This window comes from Oncorhynchus masou, chromosome 31, assembly GCF_036934945.1.
Source record: "Oncorhynchus masou masou isolate Uvic2021 chromosome 31, UVic_Omas_1.1, whole genome shotgun sequence".
Taxonomy (NCBI): Eukaryota; Metazoa; Chordata; class Actinopteri; order Salmoniformes; family Salmonidae; genus Oncorhynchus; species Oncorhynchus masou.
Window position 1 is genome coordinate 42,048,438 of NC_088242.1, and position 22,337 is coordinate 42,070,774.

General features: G+C 40.4%; 4 non-coding genes across 4 annotated transcripts; all 4 read left to right on the top strand.

The window, feature by feature from the left end:
• Window positions 1-45: 45 nt before the first annotated feature.
• Window positions 46-161, top strand: LOC135525400 (U5 spliceosomal RNA). Its single transcript, XR_010453167.1, has one exon. It is a non-coding gene; the product is annotated as a U5 spliceosomal RNA (small nuclear RNA).
• Window positions 162-5,786: 5,625 nt separating this feature from the next.
• LOC135525357 (U5 spliceosomal RNA) lies at window positions 5,787-5,902 on the top strand. Its single transcript, XR_010453129.1, has one exon. It is a non-coding gene; the product is annotated as a U5 spliceosomal RNA (small nuclear RNA).
• A 5,622-nt stretch (window positions 5,903-11,524) lies between these two features.
• On the top strand, window positions 11,525-11,640 carry LOC135525358 (U5 spliceosomal RNA). The gene has a single exon (XR_010453130.1). It is a non-coding gene; the product is annotated as a U5 spliceosomal RNA (small nuclear RNA).
• Window positions 11,641-17,268: 5,628 nt separating this feature from the next.
• Window positions 17,269-17,384, top strand: LOC135525359 (U5 spliceosomal RNA). The gene has a single exon (XR_010453131.1). It is a non-coding gene; the product is annotated as a U5 spliceosomal RNA (small nuclear RNA).
• The last annotated feature ends 4,953 nt before the right edge of the window (window positions 17,385-22,337 follow it).

The window sequence follows — 22,337 nt, forward strand, 5'->3', positions numbered from 1 at the left end:
CATGTCCGTGAATCCCTGTCCAGATTGACTTTTTCGAAACGTAGTACACTCTGGTTTCTCTTCATATCGCATAAATCTTTCGCCTTTTACTAAAGATTTCCGTGGAGAGGAACAATATGAGTATTAACTAATTTTTTGATGCCCTGTTTTACGGCGGGGCTTCCTTTCATTGTGAAAAACAAACTAATGACGTTATATTTGTTCGAGGTGGTGTCGTTTCCAGATTGTCTGGATGATTTACCCTCAATTTGGATCCCAAGTAGTGATGGGTATTCCGGCTTTTTTCATTGAACCGGTTTGTTCGGCTCAGCTCACCAAAAAGAGCCGGCTCTTATGGCTCACAAACGGCTCTTTTGAAAAATACATGTTTTCTATTTTTTCAAGTCAAACAGTTTTCGATAGTTTGACTATGATTGGTGTTAAAACTATTCTAATTAAATTATTAAGTGAAATCATACTCTAGCTTAACCACAATGTATTTAAAAATGCATTGGTTTGTTATGAAAAATAATACTATTAAACATTTGAATTTAAAGTATAACTTTTTAATGTGTATAGGCAAAGGGGCGGCAGGGTAGCCTAGTGGTTCGAGCGTTGGACTAATAACCAGAAGGTAGCAAACCCCCAAGCTGACAAGGTGCAAATCAGTCGTTCTGCCCCTGAACAGGCAGTTAACCCATTGTTCCTAGGCCGTCATTGAAAATAAGAATTTGTTCTTAACTGACTTGCCTGGTTAAATAAATACAAAAGTGCATATAAATCTAACCATTCAAAAGGGATTACAATCTGAACAGCAAAATAGAATATTGCACCATATCAAAGAAAAATAAATAACAATTTGCAAATCTGCAGCATCCCACAAATTGAAATAAATGTAAGAAAGAAGGATGCTATTACACATGTGCATTTAAAGTATAACTTTTTAATGTATATAAACAAAGTGCATATAACTATAACATTTCAAAATGAATATAATCTGAACAACATAATAATAGAATATTGCTCCATACTTTTTAAACCTGGGGTCAAGTGCCGCGGTTTCTGATAGCAACTGATTATATTCCATTCTGTGGAACTTTCTCTTCATTGATGGACATAGGGTGTCCATCAACTCTGTCACATGTCCTGTCACATTTGCTTCTCTCTGGCGGCTAGTTGTGATTCGCTGCAGACTCTTACACGGGACTATCATTGTTGAGGATGTCACATAGTTCAGGTTCATGCTTTGTCTACTGATACTACATTCTCATCTACTGCTCATATACATATATAATACTGGATTAAATAATGATGTAGTAATAACTGCTTACTGTACCTCTCCACTGATCTCCACAGTGACCTACTCAAAGGGTTCCAGGACTCTGCACATCTCCTCCACCACCTCCCATTCCTCTTGGGTCAGAACATCAACAAGTGCATTGACAATGGCCAGGGTAGAGATGATGGCATCATTTGACTCAAGAAACCGTTTCAACATATAAAATGTTGAATTCCACCTTGTAGTGCAGTCTTGTTTGCACCTCAGCTCAGGCATCCCCATCTGGCTGAGTGGATAAATCTCTATGTGTGCAGGTGCTGGCTCCACCACTATCACTAGCAGGCCTACTTAACTGAGTGGATATATCTCCATGTGTGGAGGTGCTGGCTCCACCACTATCACTAGCAGGCCTACTTGACTGAGTGGATACATCTCCACATGTGGAGGTGCTGGCTCCACCACTATCACTAGCAGACCTACTTGACATGTGCAGTTTTGTCACACAATACAATGACACAGATTTCTCAAGTTTTGAGAGAGTGTGCAATTGGCATCCTGACTGCAGGAATGTCAAACAGAGCTGTTGTCAGAGAATTGAATGTTCATTTCTTGACCATAAGCCACCTCCAAAGTCATTTTAGAGAATTTGTCAGTACATTCAACCGGCCTTCGCAGACCATGTGTAACCACGCCAGCCCAGGACCTCAACCTTCTTCACCTGTGGGATTGTCTGAGAATAAAACCCTTTTGTTGGGGAAAACTAATTCTGGCTCCCAAGCGGGTGGGCCTACGCCCTCCCAGCTGCACCCCTTCCCAGTCCATAGAATCCATAGATAGAATTTATTTCAATTGACTGATTTCCTTTTGTGAACTGTAACTCAGTCAAATCTTTGAAATTGTTGCATGATGTGTTTATATTGTTGTCAGTATATTATAGTATAGTAAATGTTATGTTCCATATGGTATTTCTCAGAATGTCAGTGGGATAACGTCACGCCAAAACCCTTAAGGGACCTAATGGGAACCTCGCTGAATGTCCTCAGGACGTCCTGTTTGCTGGGTTAACTTTGGCACGTTGTACAATTTTGGTTTAAAGTTTGGTTATGTGTTTAGGTTGACGTTTTAAGTCTTCTTCCACTTCAATAAAACTTTAACACATGATGTGTGTAGAAAAAGTCTGGATTTTATTTTACAATTTTCAGGCAAAGGTCTACCCAAGTCCCCACCAAAATATTCCCCAACACACCAGAAAAACCTGTGCCACTGCAATCAAGAAGCAAAATACTAAAACGCAGCACAAGCCACCAAGTAATGATGGCAAGGATGACTCTTTACAACGTAAGCCAACTCCTTATTCTTGATCATTGCATTTGAGAAAGGTCATACAATTTTTAAAACAATTAGCATGATGTTGTCCAATCTTTTATTGGTCTCTCCCATGGCTTAACCCTGGAGCGTGAGGGCTCGGAGTCTCCTTCTGCCTTCTTAATTGAGGGATCCCCCTCACCAAATCCCTGCAAATGATCAAATCAAGCTTTATTCATATAGCACATTTGAGACATGAATGCAATTCAATGCTCTTCACAGACATAAGCAAATGAAAAACAGTGAAAATAAAAAAATATTTACTACAACGAACTGAAAGAGTAAAAAACAATCCTAAGGAAAAGCAAAGCTAAAAAGGTGTCTTTTAAGATGTCCACAGTTTCCACCCTCCTCAGGTTCTCTGGCAGGCTATTCCAGAGACTGGGGGCATAGTAACTAAAGACTACCTCTCCATGTCTCTTGGTCCTAGGCTTTGGGATAGTTTAAAAGGTCAGTGCCAGAGCACCTGAGGGACCTATTGGGTGCATAACTCAAAAGCAAGTCTGGTGACACAAAACCCAATAGAAGAATCTTAAAAGGATCTACAACTCACAGACAGCCAGTACAGAGACTTTCACACCGGTGTAATGTGTGCTCTCCGTCTGGTCTTGGTCAGTAACTGTGCTGCAGCATGCTGTATGTTTTGCAGTTGACCAACAGCTTTCTAGACCAGATAGGAGAGCATTACAGTAGTCAAGCCTGCTTGTAATAAAAGCTTGGATGAGTCTCTCTGTATCAGAAATGGTGGCATCTTGACAATGTTCCTCAGGTGGTAAAAATGTATTTTGGTCACAATCCTAATGTGTGATTCGAAATTGAGTTTGGAGTCTAAAATGACAACTAGACTTTTTAACTGGTATTTTATCTTTATTGCCCGTGATTTAAAATGTGTGGACAGATTCTCTCTCTGTGCTTTGGCTCCAATAATAAGTGCCTTTTGTCTTATCTTGATGTAGCTGGAGGAAGCAGCCATCCAAGTATTTAAATAACTAATACAGCCTCATCAGAATACAGCTTTATAAGAACGCTGCCAAGGGGTACCATATATAATCTGAACACTGCCGCACCCCAAATCTAACCTTGTGGAACGCCACATGTGATATCTATTTTTTCTGAGTTATGTTCACCAAGGGCGACAAAATCTCTGGACCGGTTAAAAAGGTCCTAAACCAATTTAGAACTGGACCGGAGAGGCTAACCCACCTCTCCAGTCTGTCCAGAATGCAGCACCTAAATCCAATAGTAGGACAGAAAGCTGTTTGGCATCTGTGTTGGCTCTAAGACAATGTTCCACTTTAACCAAGGCTGTCTCTGTGCTTGGGTGGGCACGAAAACCAGATTGGTATTGTTTTTTTAAAATACAGTACAAAAATGCAGCTATTTGAAAACAATTTCTCAGGAATTTTGCTTAGGAATGGAAGGTTTGAGATTGGCCGTAAATTGCTTAGAGTTTAAGAATCTAGATTACTTTTCTTCAGAAGGGGTTTCACCACAGCAGACACAAGTAATTTTTCCAACAATTGTTTACAGACAGATTATTTCACTTATAATTCACTGTATCACAATTCCAGTGGGTCAGAAGTTTACATACACTAAGTTGACTGTGCCTGTAAACAGCTTGGGAAATTCCAGAAAAGGATGTCATGGCTTTAGAAGGTCCTGAAAGGCTAATTGACATAATTTCAGTCAATTGGTGTACCTGTGGATGTATTTTAAGGCCTACCTTAAAACTCAGTGGCTCTTTGCTTGACTTTATGGGGAAATCAAAAGAAATCAAAAAATTGTAGACCTCCACAAGTCTGGTTCATCCTTGGGAGCAAACACCTGAAGGTACCACATTCATCTGTACACAAGTATAAACACCTTGGGACCACGCAGCCATCATAACGCTCAGGAAGGAGACGCGTTCTGTCTCCTAGAGATGAATGTACTTTGATGCGAAAAGTGCAAATCAATCCCAGAACATCAGCAAAGGACCTTGTGAAGATGCTGGAGGAAACATGTACGAAAGTATTTATATCCACAGTAAAACGAGTCGTATATCAACATAACCTGAAAGGCCGCTCGGCAAGGAAGAAGCCACTGCTCCAAAACTGCCATAAAAAAAGCCAGACTACGGTTTGCAACTGCACATGGGAACTAAGATCGTACTTTTTGGAGAAATGTCCTCTGGTCTGATGAAACAAAAATAGAACTGTTTGGCCATAATTACCATTGTTATTTTTGGAGGAAAAAGGGGAAGGCTTGCAAGCAGAAGAACACCCAACTGTGAAGCACGTGAAGCACGGGGGTGGCAGCATCGTGTTGTGGGGGTGCTTTGCTGCAGGAGGGACTGGTACACTTCACAAAAAAGCCAGCCATAAAAAAAGCCAGACATCAGTCAGGAAGTGAAAGCTTGGTCGTAAATGGGTCTTCCAAATGGACAATGACCCCAAGCATACTTCCAAAGTTGTGGCAAAATGGCTTAAGGACAACAAAGTCAAGGTATTGGAGTGGCCATCGCAAAGCCCTGACCACAATCCAATAGAAAAGGTGTGTGCAGAACTGAAAAAGCATGTGCAAGCAAGGAGGCCTACAAACTTGACCAGCTCTGTAAGGAGGAATGCGCCAAATTTCACCCAATTTATTGTGGGAAGCTTGTGGAAGGCTACCTGAAACGTTTGACCCAATTTAAACAATTTAAAGGCAATGCTACCAAATACAAATTGAGTGTTTGTAAACTTCTGACCCACTGGGAAAGTGATGAAAGAAATAAAAGCTGAAAGAAATAATTATCTTCTATTATTCTGACATTTCACATTCTTAAAATAGTGGTGATCCTAACTGACTTAAAACAGGGACTTTTTTCACGCTCTAATGTAATCCAAGGCAAAATCAGCACAAGAGTGTCACCTACTGACAAGATTCACTAGTGCAAATTCAACTGCGCATGCGTACGACGTTACCCATCGTGCACCTGACGAGAAATAATGTTATTTCTTTACTATCATATTTTAAAACAGGAATATATTTATACCATCCTAATACTCTGCAATACATGGTTATGACTGGACACGTTGAACAGGGCACGAGATTTGGTTCGGGGTGCCGATATTAATATTATCGCTATAGGGAATGTCATGTCCGTGAATCCCTGTCCAGATTGACTTTTTCGAAACGTAGTACACTCTGGTTTCTCTTCATATCGCATAAATCTTTCGCCTTTTACTAAAGATTTCCGTGGAGAGGAACAATATGAGTATTAACTAATTTTTTGATGCCCTGTTTTACGGCGGGGCTTCCTTTCATTGTGAAAAACAAACTAATGACGTTATATTTGTTCGAGGTGGTGTCGTTTCCAGATTGTCTGGATGATTTACCCTCAATTTGGATCCCAAGTAGTGATGGGTATTCCGGCTTTTTCATTGAACCGGTTTGTTCGGCTCAGCTCACCAAAAGAGCCGGCTCTTATGGCTCACAAACGGCTCTTTTGAAAAATACATGTTTTCTATTTTTTCAAGTCAAACAGTTTTCGATAGTTTGACTATGATTGGTGTTAAAACTATTCTAATTAAATTATTAAGTGAAATCATACTCTAGCTTAACCACAATGTATTTAAAAATGCATTGGTTTGTTATGAAAAATAATACTATTAAACATTTGAATTTAAAGTATAACTTTTTAATGTGTATAGGCAAAGGGGCGGCAGGGTAGCCTAGTGGTTCGAGCGTTGGACTAGTAACCAGAAGGTAGCAAACCCCCAAGCTGACAAGGTGCAAATCAGTCGTTCTGCCCCTGAACAGGCAGTTAACCCATTGTTCCTAGGCCGTCATTGAAAATAAGAATTTGTTCTTAACTGACTTGCCTGGTTAAATAAATACAAAAGTGCATATAAATCTAACCATTCAAAAGGGATTACAATCTGAACAGCAAAATAGAATATTGCACCATATCAAAGAAAAATAAATAACAATTTGCAAATCTGCAGCATCCCACAAATTGAAATAAATGTAAGAAAGAAGGATGCTATTACACATGTGCATTTAAAGTATAACTTTTTAATGTATATAAACAAAGTGCATATAACTATAACATTTCAAAATGAATATAATCTGAACAACATAATAATAGAATATTGCTCCATACTTTTTAAACCTGGGGTCAAGTGCCGCGGTTTCTGATAGCAACTGATTATATTCCATTCTGTGGAACTTTCTCTTCATTGATGGACATAGGGTGTCCATCAACTCTGTCACATGTCCTGTCACATTTGCTTCTCTCTGGCGGCTAGTTGTGATTCGCTGCAGACTCTTACACGGGACTATCATTGTTGAGGATGTCACATAGTTCAGGTTCATGCTTTGTCTACTGATACTACATTCTCATCTACTGCTCATATACATATATAATACTGGATTAAATAATGATGTAGTAATAACTGCTTACTGTACCTCTCCACTGATCTCCACAGTGACCTACTCAAAGGGTTCCAGGACTCTGCACATCTCCTCCACCACCTCCCATTCCTCTTGGGTCAGAGCATCAACAAGTGCATTGACAATGGCCAGGGTAGAGATGATGGCATCATTTGACTCAAGAAACCGTTTCAACATATAAAATGTTGAATTCCACCTTGTAGTGCAGTCTTGTTTGCACCTCAGCTCAGGCATCCCCATCTGGCTGAGTGGATAAATCTCTATGTGTGCAGGTGCTGGCTCCACCACTATCACTAGCAGGCCTACTTAACTGAGTGGATATATCTCCATGTGTGGAGGTGCTGGCTCCACCACTATCACTAGCAGGCCTACTTGACTGAGTGGATACATCTCCACATGTGGAGGTGCTGGCTCCACCACTATCACTAGCAGACCTACTTGACATGTGCAGTTTTGTCACACAATACAATGACACAGATTTCTCAAGTTTTGAGAGAGTGTGCAATTGGCATCCTGACTGCAGGAATGTCAAACAGAGCTGTTGTCAGAGAATTGAATGTTCATTTCTCGACCATAAGCCACCTCCAAAGTCATTTTAGAGAATTTGTCAGTACATTCAACCGGCCTTCGCAGACCATGTGTAACCACGCCAGCCCAGGACCTCAACCTTCTTCACCTGTGGGATTGTCTGAGAATAAAACCCTTTTGTTGGGGAAAACTAATTCTGGCTCCCAAGCGGGTGGGCCTACGCCCTCCCAGCTGCACCCCTTCCCAGTCCATAGAATCCATAGATAGAATTTATTTCAATTGACTGATTTCCTTTTGTGAACTGTAACTCAGTCAAATCTTTGAAATTGTTGCATGATGTGTTTATATTGTTGTCAGTATATTATAGTATAGTAAATGTTATGTTCCATATGGTATTTCTCAGAATGTCAGTGGGATAACGTCACGCCAAAACCCTTAAGGGACCTAATGGGAACCTCGCTGAATGTCCTCAGGACGTCCTGTTTGCTGGGTTAACTTTGGCACGTTGTACAATTTTGGTTTAAAGTTTGGTTATGTGTTTAGGTTGACGTTTTAAGTCTTCTTCCACTTCAATAAAACTTTAACACATGATGTGTGTAGAAAAAGTCTGGATTTTATTTTACAATTTTCAGGCAAAGGTCTACCCAAGTCCCCACCAAAATATTCCCCAACACACCAGAAAAACCTGTGCCACTGCAATCAAGAAGCAAAATACTAAAACGCAGCACAAGCCACCAAGTAATGATGGCAAGGATGACTCTTTACAACGTAAGCCAACTCCTTATTCTTGATCATTGCATTTGAGAAAGGTCATACAATTTTTAAAACAATTAGCATGATGTTGTCCAATCTTTTATTGGTCTCTCCCATGGCTTAACCCTGGAGCGTGAGGGCTCGGAGTCTCCTTCTGCCTTCTTAATTGAGGGATCCCCCTCACCAAATCCCTGCAAATTATCAAATCAAGCTTTATTAATAGAGCACATTTGAGACATGAATGCAATTCAATGCTATTCACAGAAAAAAGCAAATGAAAAACAGTAAAAATAAAAATATATTTACTACAATGACTAAAGACTAAAAAACAATCCGAATGAAAAGCAAAGCTAAAAAGGTGTCTTTTAAGATGTCCACAGTTTCCACCCTCCTCAGGTTCTCTGGCAGGCTATTCCAGAGACTGGGGGCATAGTAACTAAAGACTACCTCTCCATGTCTCTTGGTCCTAGGCTTTGGGATAGTTTTAAAGGTCAGTGCCAGAGCACCTGAGGGACCTATTGGGTGCATAACTCAAAAGCAAGTCTGGTGACACAAAACCCAATAGAAGAATCTTAAAAGGATCTACAACTCACAGACAGCCAGTGCAGAGACTTTCACACCGGTGTAATGTGTGCTCTCCGTCTGGTCTTGGTCAGTAACTGTGCTGCAGCATGCTGTATGTTTTGCAGTTGACCAACAGCTTTCTAGACCAGATAGGAGAGCATTACAGTAGTCAAGCCTGCTTGTAATAAAAGCATGGATGAGTCTCTCTGTATCAGAAATGGTGGCATCTTGACAATGTTCTTCAGGTGGTAAAAATGTATTTTGGTCACAATCCTAATGTGTGATTCGAAATTGAGTTTGGAGTCTAAAATGACAACTAGACTTTTTAACTGGTATTTTATCTTTATTGCCCATGATTTAAAATGTGTGGACAGATTCTCTCTCTGTGCTTTGGCTCCAATAATAAGTGCCTTTTGTCTTATCTTGATGTAGCTGGAGGAAGCAGCCATCCAAGTATTTAAATAACTAATACAGCCTCATCAGAATACAGCTTTATAAGAACGCTGCCAAGGGGTACCATATATAATCTGAACACTGCCGCACCCCAAATCTAACCTTGTGGAACGCCACATGTGATATCTAGTTTCTCTGAGTTATGTTCACCAAGGGTGACAAAATCTCTGGACCGGTTAAAAAGGTCCTAAACCAATTTAGAACTGGACCGGAGAGGCCAACCCACCTCTCCAGTCTGTCCAGAATGCAGCACCTAAATCCAATAGTAGGACAGAAAGCTGTTTGGCATCTGTGTTGGCTCTAAGACAATGTTCCACTTTAACCAAGGCTGTCTCTGTGCTTGGGTGGGCACGAAAACCAGATTGGTATTGTTTTTTTTAAAATACAGTACAAGAATGCAGCTATTTGAAAACAATTTCTCAGGAATTTTGCTTAGGAATGGAAGGTTTGAGATTGGCCGTAAATTGCTTAGAGTTTAAGAATCTAGATTACTTTTCTTCAGAAGGGGTTTCACCACAGCAGACACAAGTAATTTTTCCAACAATTGTTTACAGACAGATTATTTCACTTATAATTCACTGTATCACAATTCCAGTGGGTCAGAAGTTTACATACACTAAGTTGACTGTGCCTGTAAACAGCTTGGGAAATTCCAGAAAAGGATGTCATGGCTTTAGAAGGTTCTGAAAGGCTAATTGACATCATTTCAGTCAATTGGTGTACCTGTGGATGTATTTTAAGGCCTACCTTAAAACTCAGTGGCTCTTTGCTTGACATTATGGGGAAATCAAAAGAAATCAAAAAATTGTAGACCTCCACAAGTCTGGTTCATCCTTGGGAGCAAACACCTGAAGGTACCACATTCATCTGTACACAAGTATAAACACCTTGGGACCACGCAGCCATCATAACGCTCAGGAAGGAGACGCGTTCTGTCTCCTAGAGATGAATGTACTTTGGTGCGAAAAGTGCAAATCAATCCCAGAACATCAGCAAAGGACCTTGTGAAGATGCTGGAGGAAACAGGTACGAAAGTATTTATATCCACAGTAAAACGAGTCGTATATCAACATAACCTGAAAGGCCGCTCGGCAAGGAAGAAGCCACTGCTCCAAAAACTGCCATAAAAAAAGCCAGACTACGGTTTGCAACTGCACATGGGAACTAAGATCGTACTTTTTGGAGAAATGTCCTCTGGTCTGATGAAACAAAAATAGAACTGTTTGGCCATAATGACCATTGTTATTTTTGGAGGAAAAAGGGGGAGGCTTGCAAGCCAAAGAACACCCAACTGTGAAGCACGTGAAGCACGGGGTGGCAGCATCGTGTTGTGGGGGTGCTTTGCTGCAGGAGGGACTGGTACACTTCACAAAAAAGCCAGCCATAAAAAAAGCCAGACATCAGTCAGGAAGTGAAAGCTTGGTCGCAAATGGGTCTTCCAAATGGACAATGACCCCAAGCATACTTCCAAAGTTGTGGCAAAATGGCTTAACGACAACAAAGTCAAGGTATTGGAGTGGCCATCACAAAGCCCTGACCACAATCCTATAGAAAAGGTGTGTGCAGAACTGAAAAAGCATGTGCAAGCAAGGAGGCCTACAAACTTGACCAGCTCTGTAAGGAGGAATGCGCCAAATTTCACCCAATTTATTGTGGGAAGCTTGTGGAAGGCTACCTGAAACGTTTGACCCAATTTAAACAATTTAAAGGCAATGCTACCAAATACAAATTGAGTGTTTGTAAACTTCTGACCCACTGGGAAAGTGATGAAAGAAATAAAAGCTGAAAGAAATAATTATCTTCTATTATGCTGACATTTCACATTCTTAAAATAGTGGTGATCCTAACTGACTTAAAACAGGGACTTTTTTCACGCTCTAATGTAATCCAAGGCAAAATCAGCACAAGAGTGTCACCTACTGACAAGATTCACTAGTGCAAATTCAACTGCGCATGCGTACGACGTTACCCATCATGCACCTGACGAGAAATAATGTTATTTCTTTACTATCATATTTTAAAACAGGAATATATTTATACCATCCTAATACTCTGCAATACATGGTTATGACTGGACACGTTGAACAGGGCACGAGATTTGGTTCGGGGTGCCGATATTAATATTATCGCTATAGGGAATGTCATGTCCGTGAATCCCTGTCCAGATTGACTTTTTCGAAACGTAGTACACTCTGGTTTCTCTTCATATCGCATAAATCTTTCGCCTTTTACTAAAGATTTCCGTGGAGAGGAACAATATGAGTATTAACTAATTTTTTGATGCCCTGTTTTACGGCGGGGCTTCCTTTCATTGTGAAAAACAAACTAATGACGTTATATTTGTTCGAGGTGGTGTCGTTTCCAGATTGTCTGGATGATTTACCCTCAATTTGGATCCCAAGTAGTGATGGGTATTCCGGCTTTTTTCATTGAACCGGTTTGTTCGGCTCAGCTCACCAAAAAGAGCCGGCTCTTATGGCTCACAAACGGCTCTTTTGAAAAATACATGTTTTCTATTTTTTCAAGTCAAACAGTTTTCGATAGTTTGACTATGATTGGTGTTAAAACTATTCTAATTAAATTATTAAGTGAAATCATACTCTAGCTTAACCACAATGTATTTAAAAATGCATTGGTTTGTTATGAAAAATAATACTATTAAACATTTGAATTTAAAGTATAACTTTTTAATGTGTATAGGCAAAGGGGCGGCAGGGTAGCCTAGTGGTTCGAGCGTTGGACTAATAACCAGAAGGTAGCAAACCCCCAAGCTGACAAGGTGCAAATCAGTCGTTCTGCCCCTGAACAGGCAGTTAACCCATTGTTCCTAGGCCGTCATTGAAAATAAGAATTTGTTCTTAACTGACTTGCCTGGTTAAATAAATACAAAAGTGCATATAAATCTAACCATTCAAAAGGGATTACAATCTGAACAGCAAAATAGAATATTGCACCATATCAAAGAAAAATAAATAACAATTTGCAAATCTGCAGCATCCCACAAATTGAAATAAATGTAAGAAAGAAGGATGCTATTACACATGTGCATTTAAAGTACAACTTTTTAATGTATATAAACAAAGTGCATATAACTATAACATTTCAAAATGAATATAATCTGAACAACATAATAATAGAATATTGCTCCATACTTTTTAAACCTGGGGTCAAGTGCCGCGGTTTCTGATAGCAACTGATTATATTCCATTCTGTGGAACTTTCTCTTCATTGATGGACATAGGGTGTCCATCAACTCTGTCACATGTCCTGTCACATTTGCTTCTCTCTGGCGGCTAGTTGTGATTCGCTGCAGACTCTTACACGGGACTATCATTGTTGAGGATGTCACATAGTTCAGGTTCATGCTTTGTCTACTGATACTACATTCTCATCTACTGCTCATATACATATATAATACTGGATTAAATAATGATGTAGTAATAACTGCTTACTGTACCTCTCCACTGATCTCCACAGTGACCTACTCAAAGGGTTCCAGGACTCTGCACATCTCCTCCACCACCTCCCATTCCTCTTGGGTCAGAGCATCAACAAGTGCATTGACAATGGCCAGGGTAGAGATGATGGCATCATTTGACTCAAGAAACCGTTTCAACATATAAAATGTTGAATTCCACCTTGTAGTGCAGTCTTGTTTGCACCTCAGCTCATGCATCCCCATCTAGCTGAGTGGATAAATCTCTATGTGTGCAGGTGCTGGCTCCACCACTATCACTAGCAGGCCTACTTAACTGAGTGGATATATCTCCATGTGTGGAGGTGCTGGCTCCACCACTATCACTAGCAGGCCTACTTGACTGAGTGGATACATCTCCACATGTGGAGGTGCTGGCTCCACCACTATCACTAGCAGACCTACTTGACATGTGCAGTTTTGTCACACAATACAATGACACAGATTTCTCAAGTTTTGAGAGAGTGTGCAATTGGCATCCTGACTGCAGGAATGTCAAACAGAGCTGTTGTCAGAGAATTGAATGTTCATTTCTCGACCATAAGCCACCTCCAAAGTCATTTTAGAGAATTTGTCAGTACATTCAACCGGCCTTCGCAGACCATGTGTAACCACGCCAGCCCAGGACCTCAACCTTCTTCACCTGTGGGATTGTCTGAGAATAAAACCCTTTTGTTGGGGAAAACTAATTCTGGCTCCCAAGCGGGTGGGCCTACGCCCTCCCAGCTGCACCCCTTCCCAGTCCATAGAATCCATAGATAGAATTTATTTCAATTGACTGATTTCCTTTTGTGAACTGTAACTCAGTCAAATCTTTGAAATTGTTGCATGATGTGTTTATATTGTTGTCAGTATATTATAGTATAGTAAATGTTATGTTCCATATGGTATTTCTCAGAATGTCAGTGGGATAACGTCACGCCAAAACCCTTAAGGGACCTAATGGGAACCTCGCTGAATGTCCTCAGGACGTCCTGTTTGCTGGGTTAACTTTGGCACGTTGTACAATTTTGGTTTAAAGTTTGGTTATGTGTTTAGGTTGACGTTTTAAGTCTTCTTCCACTTCAATAAAACTTTAACACATGATGTGTGTAGAAAAAGTCTGGATTTTATTTTACAATTTTCAGGCAAAGGTCTACCCAAGTCCCCACCAAAATATTCCCCAACACACCAGAAAAACCTGTGCCACTGCAATCAAGAAGCAAAATACTAAAACGCAGCACAAGCCACCAAGTAATGATGGCAAGGATGACTCTTTACAACGTAAGCCAACTCCTTATTCTTGATCATTGCATTTGAGAAAGGTCATACAATTTTTAAAACAATTAGCATGATGTTGTCCAATCTTTTATTGGTCTCTCCCATGGCTTAACCCTGGAGCGTGAGGGCTCGGAGTCTCCTTCTGCCTTCTTAATTGAGGGATCCCCCTCACCAAATCCCTGCAAATGATCAAATCAAGCTTTATTCATATAGCACATTTGAGACATGAATGCAATTCAATGCTCTTCACAGACATAAGCAAATGAAAAACAGTGAAAATAAAAAAATATTTACTACAACGAACTGAAAGAGTAAAAAACAATCCTAAGGAAAAGCAAAGCTAAAAAGGTGTCTTTTAAGATGTCCAGAGTTTCCACCCTCCTCAGGTTCTCTGGCAGGCTATTCCAGAGACTGGGGGCATAGTAACTAAAGACTACCTCTCCATGTCTCTTGGTCCTAGGCTTTGGGATAGTTTTAAAGGTCAGTGCCAGAGCACCTGAGGGACCTATTGGGTGCATAACTCAAAAGCATGTCTGGTGACACAAAACCCAATAGAAGAATCTTAAAAGGATCTACAACTCACAGACAGCCAGTGCAGAGACTTTCACACCGGTGTAATGTGTGCTCTCCGTCTGGTCTTGGTCAGTAACTGTGCTGCAGCATGCTGTATGTTTTGCAGTTGACCAACAGCTTTCTAGACCAGATAGGAGAGCATTACAGTAGTCAAGCCTGCTTGTAATAAAAGCATGGATGAGTCTCTCTGTATCAGAAATGGTGGCATCTTGACAATGTTCCTCAGGTGGTAAAAATGTATTTTGGTCACAATCCTAATGTGTGATTCGAAATTGAGTTTGGAGTCTAAAATGACAACTAGACTTTTTAACTGGTATTTTATCTTTATTGCCCATGATTTAAAATGTGAGGACAGATTCTCTCTCTGTGCTTTGGCTCCAATAATAAGTGCCTTTTGTCTTATCTTGATGTAGCTGGAGGAAGCAGCCATCCAAGTATTTAAATAACTAATACAGCCTCATCAGAATACAGCTTTATAAGAACGCTGCCAAGGGGTACCATATATAATCTGAACATTGCCGCACCCCAAATCTAACCTTGTGGAACGACACATGTGATATCTGGTTTTTCTGAGTTATGTTCACCAAGGGCGACAAAATCTCTGGACCGGTTAAAAAGGTCCTAAACCAATTTAGAACTGGACCGGAGAGGCCAACCCACCTCTCCAGTCTGTCCAGAATGCAGCACCTAAATCCAATAGTAGGACAGAAAGCTGTTTGGCATCTGTGTTGGCTCTAAGACAATGTTCCACTTTAACCAAGGCTGTCTCTGTGCTTGGGTGGGCACCAAAACCAGATTGGTATTGTTTTTTTTTTAAATACAGTACAAAAATGCAGCTATTTGAAAACAATTTCTCAGGAATTTTGCTTAGGAATGGAAGGTTTGAGATTGGCCGTAAATTGCTTAGAGTTTAAGAATCTAGATTACTTTTCTTCAGAAGGGGTTTCACCACAGCAGACACAAGTAATTTTTCCAACAATTGTTTACAGACAGATTATTTCACTTATATTTCACTGTATCACAATTCCAGTGGGTCAGAAGTTTACATACACTAAGTTGACTGTGCCTGTAAACAGCTTGGGAAATTCCAGAAAAGGATGTCATGGCTTTAGAAGGTTCTGAAAGGCTAATTGACATCATTTCAGTCAATTGGTGTACCTGTGGATGTATTTTAAGGCCTACCTTAAAACTCAGTGGCTCTTTGCTTGACATTATGGGGAAATCGAAAAGAAATCAAAAAATTGTAGACCTCCACAAGTCTGGTTCATCCTTGGGAGCAAACACCTGAAGGTACCACATTCATCTGTACACAAGTATAAACACGTTGGGACCACGCAGCCATCATAACGCTCAGGAAGGAGACGCGTTCTGTCTCCTAGAGATGAATGTACTTTGGTGCGAAAAGTGCAAATCAATCCCAGAACATCAGCAAAGGACCTTGTGAAGATGCTGGAGGAAACAGGTACGAAAGTATTTATATCCACAGTAAAACGAGTCGTATATCAACATAACCTGAAAGGCCGCTCGGCAAGGAAGAAGCCACTGCTCCAAAACTGCCATAAAAAAAGCCAGACTACGGTTTGCAACTGCACATGGGAACTAAGATCGCACTTTTTGGAGAAATGTCCTCTGTTCTGATGAAACAAAAATAGAACTGTTTGGCCATAATGACCATTGTTATTTTTGGAGGAAAAAGGGGGAGGCTTGCAAGCCGAAGAACACCCAACTGTGAAGCACGTGAAGCACGGGGGTGGCAGCATCGTGTTGTGGGGGTGCTTTGCTGCAGGAGGGACTGGTACCCTTCACAAAAAAGCCAGCCATAAAAAAAGCCAGACATCAGTCAGGAAGTGAAAGCTTGGTCGCAAATGGGTCTTCCAAATGGACAATGACCCCAAGCATACTTCCAAAGTTGTGGCAAAATGGCTTAAGGACAACATAGTCAAGGTATTGGAGTGGCCATCACAAAGCCCTGACCACAATCCTATAGAAAAGGTGTGTGCAGAACTGAAAAAGCATGTGCAAGCAAGGAGGCCTACAAACTTGACCAGCTCTGTAAGGAGGAATGCGCCAAATTTCACCCAATTTATTGTGGGAAGCTTGTGGAAGGCTACCTGAAACGTTTGACCCAATTTAAACAATTTAAAGGCAATGCTACCAAATACAAATTGAGTGTTTGTAAACTTCTGACCCACTGGGAAAGTGATGAAAGAAATAAAAGCTGAAAGAAATAATTATCTTCTATTATTCTGACATTTCACATTCTTAAAATAGTGGTGATCCTAACTGACTTAAAACAGGGACTTTTTTCACGCTCTAATGTAATCCAAGGCAAAATCAGCACAAGAGTGTCACCTACTGACAAGATTCACTAGTGCAAATTCAACTGCGCATGCGTACGACGTTACCCATCATGCACCTGACGAGAAATAATGTTATTTCTTTACTATCATATTTTAAAACAGGAATATATTTATACCATCCTAATACTCTGCAATACATGGTTATGACTGGACACGTTGAACAGGGCACGAGATTTGGTTCGGGGTGCCGATATTAATATTATCGCTATAGGGAATGTCATGTCCGTGAATCCCTGTCCAGATTGACTTTTTCGAAACGTAGTACACTCTGGTTTCTCTTCATATCGCATAAATCTTTCGCCTTTTACTAAAGATTTCCGTGGAGAGGAACAATATGAGTATTAACTAATTTTTTGATGCCCTGTTTTACGGCGGGGCTTCCTTTCATTGTGAAAAACAAACTAATGACGTTATATTTGTTCGAGGTGGTGTCGTTTCCAGATTGTCTGGATGATTTACCCTCAATTTGGATCCCAAGTAGTGATGGGTATTCCGGCTTTTTCATTGAACCGGTTTGTTCGGCTCAGCTCACCAAAAAGAGCCGGCTCTTATGGCTCACAAACGGCTCTTTTGAAAAATACATGTTTTCTATTTTTTCAAGTCAAACAGTTTTCGATAGTTTGACTATGATTGGTGTTAAAACTATTCTAATTAAATTATTAAGTGAAATCATACTCTAGCTTAACCACAATGTATTTAAAAATGCATTGGTTTGTTATGAAAAATAATACTATTAAACATTTGAATTTAAAGTATAACTTTTTAATGTGTATAGGCAAAGGGGCGGCAGGGTAGCCTAGGGGTTAGAGCGTTGGACTAGTAACCAGAAGGTTGCAAACCCCCGAGCTGACAAGGTACAAATCAGTCGTTCTGCCCCTGAACAGGCAGTTAACCCATTGTTCCTAGGCCGTCATTGAAAATAAGAATTTGTTCTTAACTGACTTGCCTGGTTAAATAAATAAAAAAAGTGCATATAAATCTAACCATTCAAAAGGGATTACAATCTGAACAGCAAAATAGAATATTGCACCATATCAAAGAAAAATAAATAACAATTTGCAAATCTGCAGCATCCCACAAATTGAAATAAATGTAAGAAAGAAGGATGCTATTACACATGTGCATTTAAAGTATAACTTTTTAATGTAGATAAACAAAGTGCATATAACTATAACATTTCAAAATGAATATAATCTGAACAACATAATAATAGAATATTGCTCCATACTTTTTAAACCTGGGGGCAAGTGCCGCGGTTTCTGATAGCACCTGATTATATTCCATTCTGTGGAACTTTCTCTTCATTGATGAACATAGGGTGTCCATCAACTCTGTCACATGTCCTGTCACATTTGCTTCTCTCTGGTGGCTAGTTGTGATTCGCTGCAGACTCTTACACGGGACTATCATTGTTGAGGATGTCACATAGTTCAGGTTCATGCTTTGTCTACTGATACTACATTCTCATCTACTGCTCATATACATATATAATACTGGATTAAATAATGATGTAGTAATAACTGCTTACTGTACCTCTCCACTGATCTCCACAGTGACCTACTCAAAGGGTTCCAGGACTCTGCACATCTCCTCCACCACCTCCCATTCCTCTTGGGTCAGAGCATCAACAAGTGCATTGACAATGGCCAGGGTAGAGATGATTGCATCATTTGACTCAAGAAACCGTTTCAACATATAAAATGTTGAATTCCACCTTGTAGTGCAGTCTTGTTTGCGCCTCAGCTCAGGCATCCCCATCTGGCTGAGTGGATAAATCTCTATGTGTGCAGGTGCTGGCTCCACCACTATCACTAGCAGGCCTACTTGACTGAGTGGATATATCTCCACGTGTGGAGGTGCTGGCTCCACCACCATCACTAGCAGGCCTACTTGACTGAGTGGATATATCTCCACATGTGGAGGTGCTGGCTTCACCACTATATCACTAACAGGCCTACTTAACTGAGTGGATACATCTCCACGTATGGAGGTGCTGGCTCCACCACTATCACTAGCAGGTCTACTTGACTGAGTGGATACATCTCCACGTATGGAGGTGCTGGTTCCACCACTATCACTAGCAGGCCTACTTGACTGAGTGGATACATCTCCACATGTGGAGGTGCTGGCTCCACCACTATCACTCGTAGGCCTACTTGACTGAGTGGATACATCTCCACGTATGGAGGTGCTGGCTCCACCACTATCACTGGCAGACCTACTTAACTGAATGGATACATCTCTACGTGTGGAGGTGCTGGCTCCACCACTATCACTAGCAGACCTACTTGACTGAGTGGATACATCTCTACATGTGGAGGTGCTGGCTCCACCACTATCACTAGCAGGCCTACTTCACTGAGTGGATACATCTCTACATGTGGAGGTGCTGGCTTCACCACTATCACGAGCAGGCCTACTTAACTGAGTGGATACATCTCCACGAATGGAGGTGCTTGCTTCACCACTATCACTAGCAGACCTACTTAACTGAGTGGATACATCTCCACGTGTGGAGGTGCTGGCTCCACCACTATTATTAACAGGCCCGCTAGTTTCTTGAAGCCAGCTTACAGTGGGTGCACAGTTCGCATATGCCAGATTAAGGTTGTGCATAGAACTAGCTTTATATGGATTTTGTTTTGGCAAATTCTACACTGTGCTCTAACATTGTCTAAATTATTAAAATTCATCCAAATGCTCCTGTGCTTCTGACTCATTTTCCACCTGTTGTTTTCACAGCTGTCCTTCCTCTCTCCTCGGCTGCTAAGTGTGTGACTGTGAGTGAGTTGGCTCATCCCTCCCTCACGCATCTTTGGTTCATTGGTTGACACTGTGTGTCTGATTGACAGGAGCAACAGGTGAGGCTGTTAGTCTGAGCAGACAGTCAGAACGAATGTGTGCGCTTGAGCAGTTAGGTCTAAATCATTTTATTTATCTTTTCGTTCTTTGAATTTATTCATTCTTTTCATTTAAATCTTTTGATTATTTATATCTTTATTTTTTTAAATAAATAGATTCAGCTCTTCTGATATGCAAGCCGGCTCCCAACGTTCACTTACAAGAGCCAGCTCTTAGAGCCGACTCGTTCGCAAACGTCCCATCACTACTTCAAGGTATCAATGAAAGCGAATCTTAATCAAACCTAATCTAAATGGGTAAAAATATAAACCATGGAAGTAGGTGAGACTGTCATTATTCATAATGTACTTTGTAATATTCATGTTGTACCAGTGCAGTGGTATATTTTTATATGACCAACTACCGCACCAATGTTAGCATAGCGTTAATTAGCACCCATTTGCACGTGAGTTATCTAATTGCTCACAATGAGGGAATCTTATTTGGACAAATTTGTATACTTGAGCAGTAAGCCTAGGTTTACATGTACAGTTATGTAATCAATTTGATCGTTGATTTTCTGTGTTTCTTCAATGTATGCCTTGTTGTGTTTGGCTCTAAATGTGTATTGCTGATGCCATTCCCTTAGTTACACATAGCGAGTCTACACAGCCTACACAAAGTATATACAATAATGAAATCACCTGGTCCCAATGTAACAGTTTTGCTTCCTTCCCTCTCCTCGCCCCAACCTGGGCTCGAACCAGGGACCCCCTGCACACATCAACAACAGTCACCCACAACCCGCAGCAGGCAGAGCACACTATCATTATTGATAAAAGTTATTATTATTTCTGTGCTTGCAGCAGGCAGAGCACACTATCGTTATTGATAAAAGTTATTATTATTATTTCTGTGCTTGCAGCATGCAGAGCACACTATCGTTATTGATAAAAGTTATTATTATTATTTCTGTGCTTGCAGCATGCAGAGCACACTACCGTTATTGTTCATACTTTTTATTGTTTATTATTCTTGACACTTTTGGGGACATTTTTCTTCCAGTTTTTACGCTACATACACAATTCATACATCCAACTCCTGCAGAGCTGGATGCTGATGTGACATGCTGTGACTTCTTGGGGGAGGGGATGTCTTCTACATCCTGAAATATATTCCTGGCAGGGTATTATTATTATGATTTACTATTATCATTATTGTTGTCGTCATAACTATCAAACTTAACAACCTACTATTTATTAACTTACAGTACGCTCTGTACATTGCAATGGAAGTACAGTGGTATGCATAAATTATGAAATTCTCATCATTCTCATCACACTTTTGGATACCCATCCAATTGTTTGATTTTCTTTTTCAAAGGAAATCATGCAGCAAATTAGGTGATGGTGGTACCTTGTTCTCCTGCAGAACTTTCCCATGCAGTAAGTCTTGAACATCATAAAAACTTTTCATTCGCATCCTTAAAATCATTTGTTTCACTGTAGCCAGACTGACCTGAATATATTTTCATATTGAATGTATATTATTCATTCAATAAGGTCTGAAGACGAGAGGTTGAAACATCAAAAAAGGAAGCAAAAACAAAGCACACTACAGGTTGGAGGTGTCATGATGAGTCGTATAGTCTTAATCCAATGTTCAAGTTTTTTTGAGACCCATGTGTACACTCGCAGTGATGGTGCAACACGATGTTTTACATTAAAAATGTTGTCTAAACCTACTATTAAACTGTTGTTTTATTATCTTCTGTTACCAGCACAAGAGAATGTTTCAATCATTGATTTTAGCATTGAAAACAAAGAGCCAACTTCAGATCAGCCAGCAGAGATACTCCTGATGTCCCAACAACTGTATGTGACAATACTGATCAGTATGATCCATCTGAATCTTTTGAGGAAGTGTTGCCTAATTTCATGGATTGGCCCTATGATCATAACTTTATCTTTAGTGAGGGATTTGAAAAGGTGTCTAGTGAGGAGGGTACACAGACAAAATCTAATGACACAACAAAAACAGGCAAACCAGTATATGACAATGCATCCATAACCGTTGGGGAGTGCCTTTTGGTAATCATGGCTTACGCAAACGGTCATAAAGTAACTGTTAAGGCCCTTAGTGATTTGCTTAAATGAACAACATTGCTTTGTGCAGATAGTCTCGACACAGACTGCTTGAGCAGTGTACAGAAGTTCAGAGACTTTTATCCCTACTCTGCATCTTCCCCTATTGTTTTGAATAAGCATTGCAGCAAATGTTTTGCGTCAGTAGAGAGTGAACAATTGCAATGTCTGACCTGCGGGACCAGCATCTCAGAAGCATGATCAGAATCATCCTTCATGGAGGTTCAAATTGATGCTCAAAGAAGATCGCTGTTTCTCAAGCCTGGTTTTCAGGAAAAGCTTAACTTTAGATTTTGTAGGAAGAAGAACGATCCTAATAACATAGAAGCTATATATGATACAGAAGT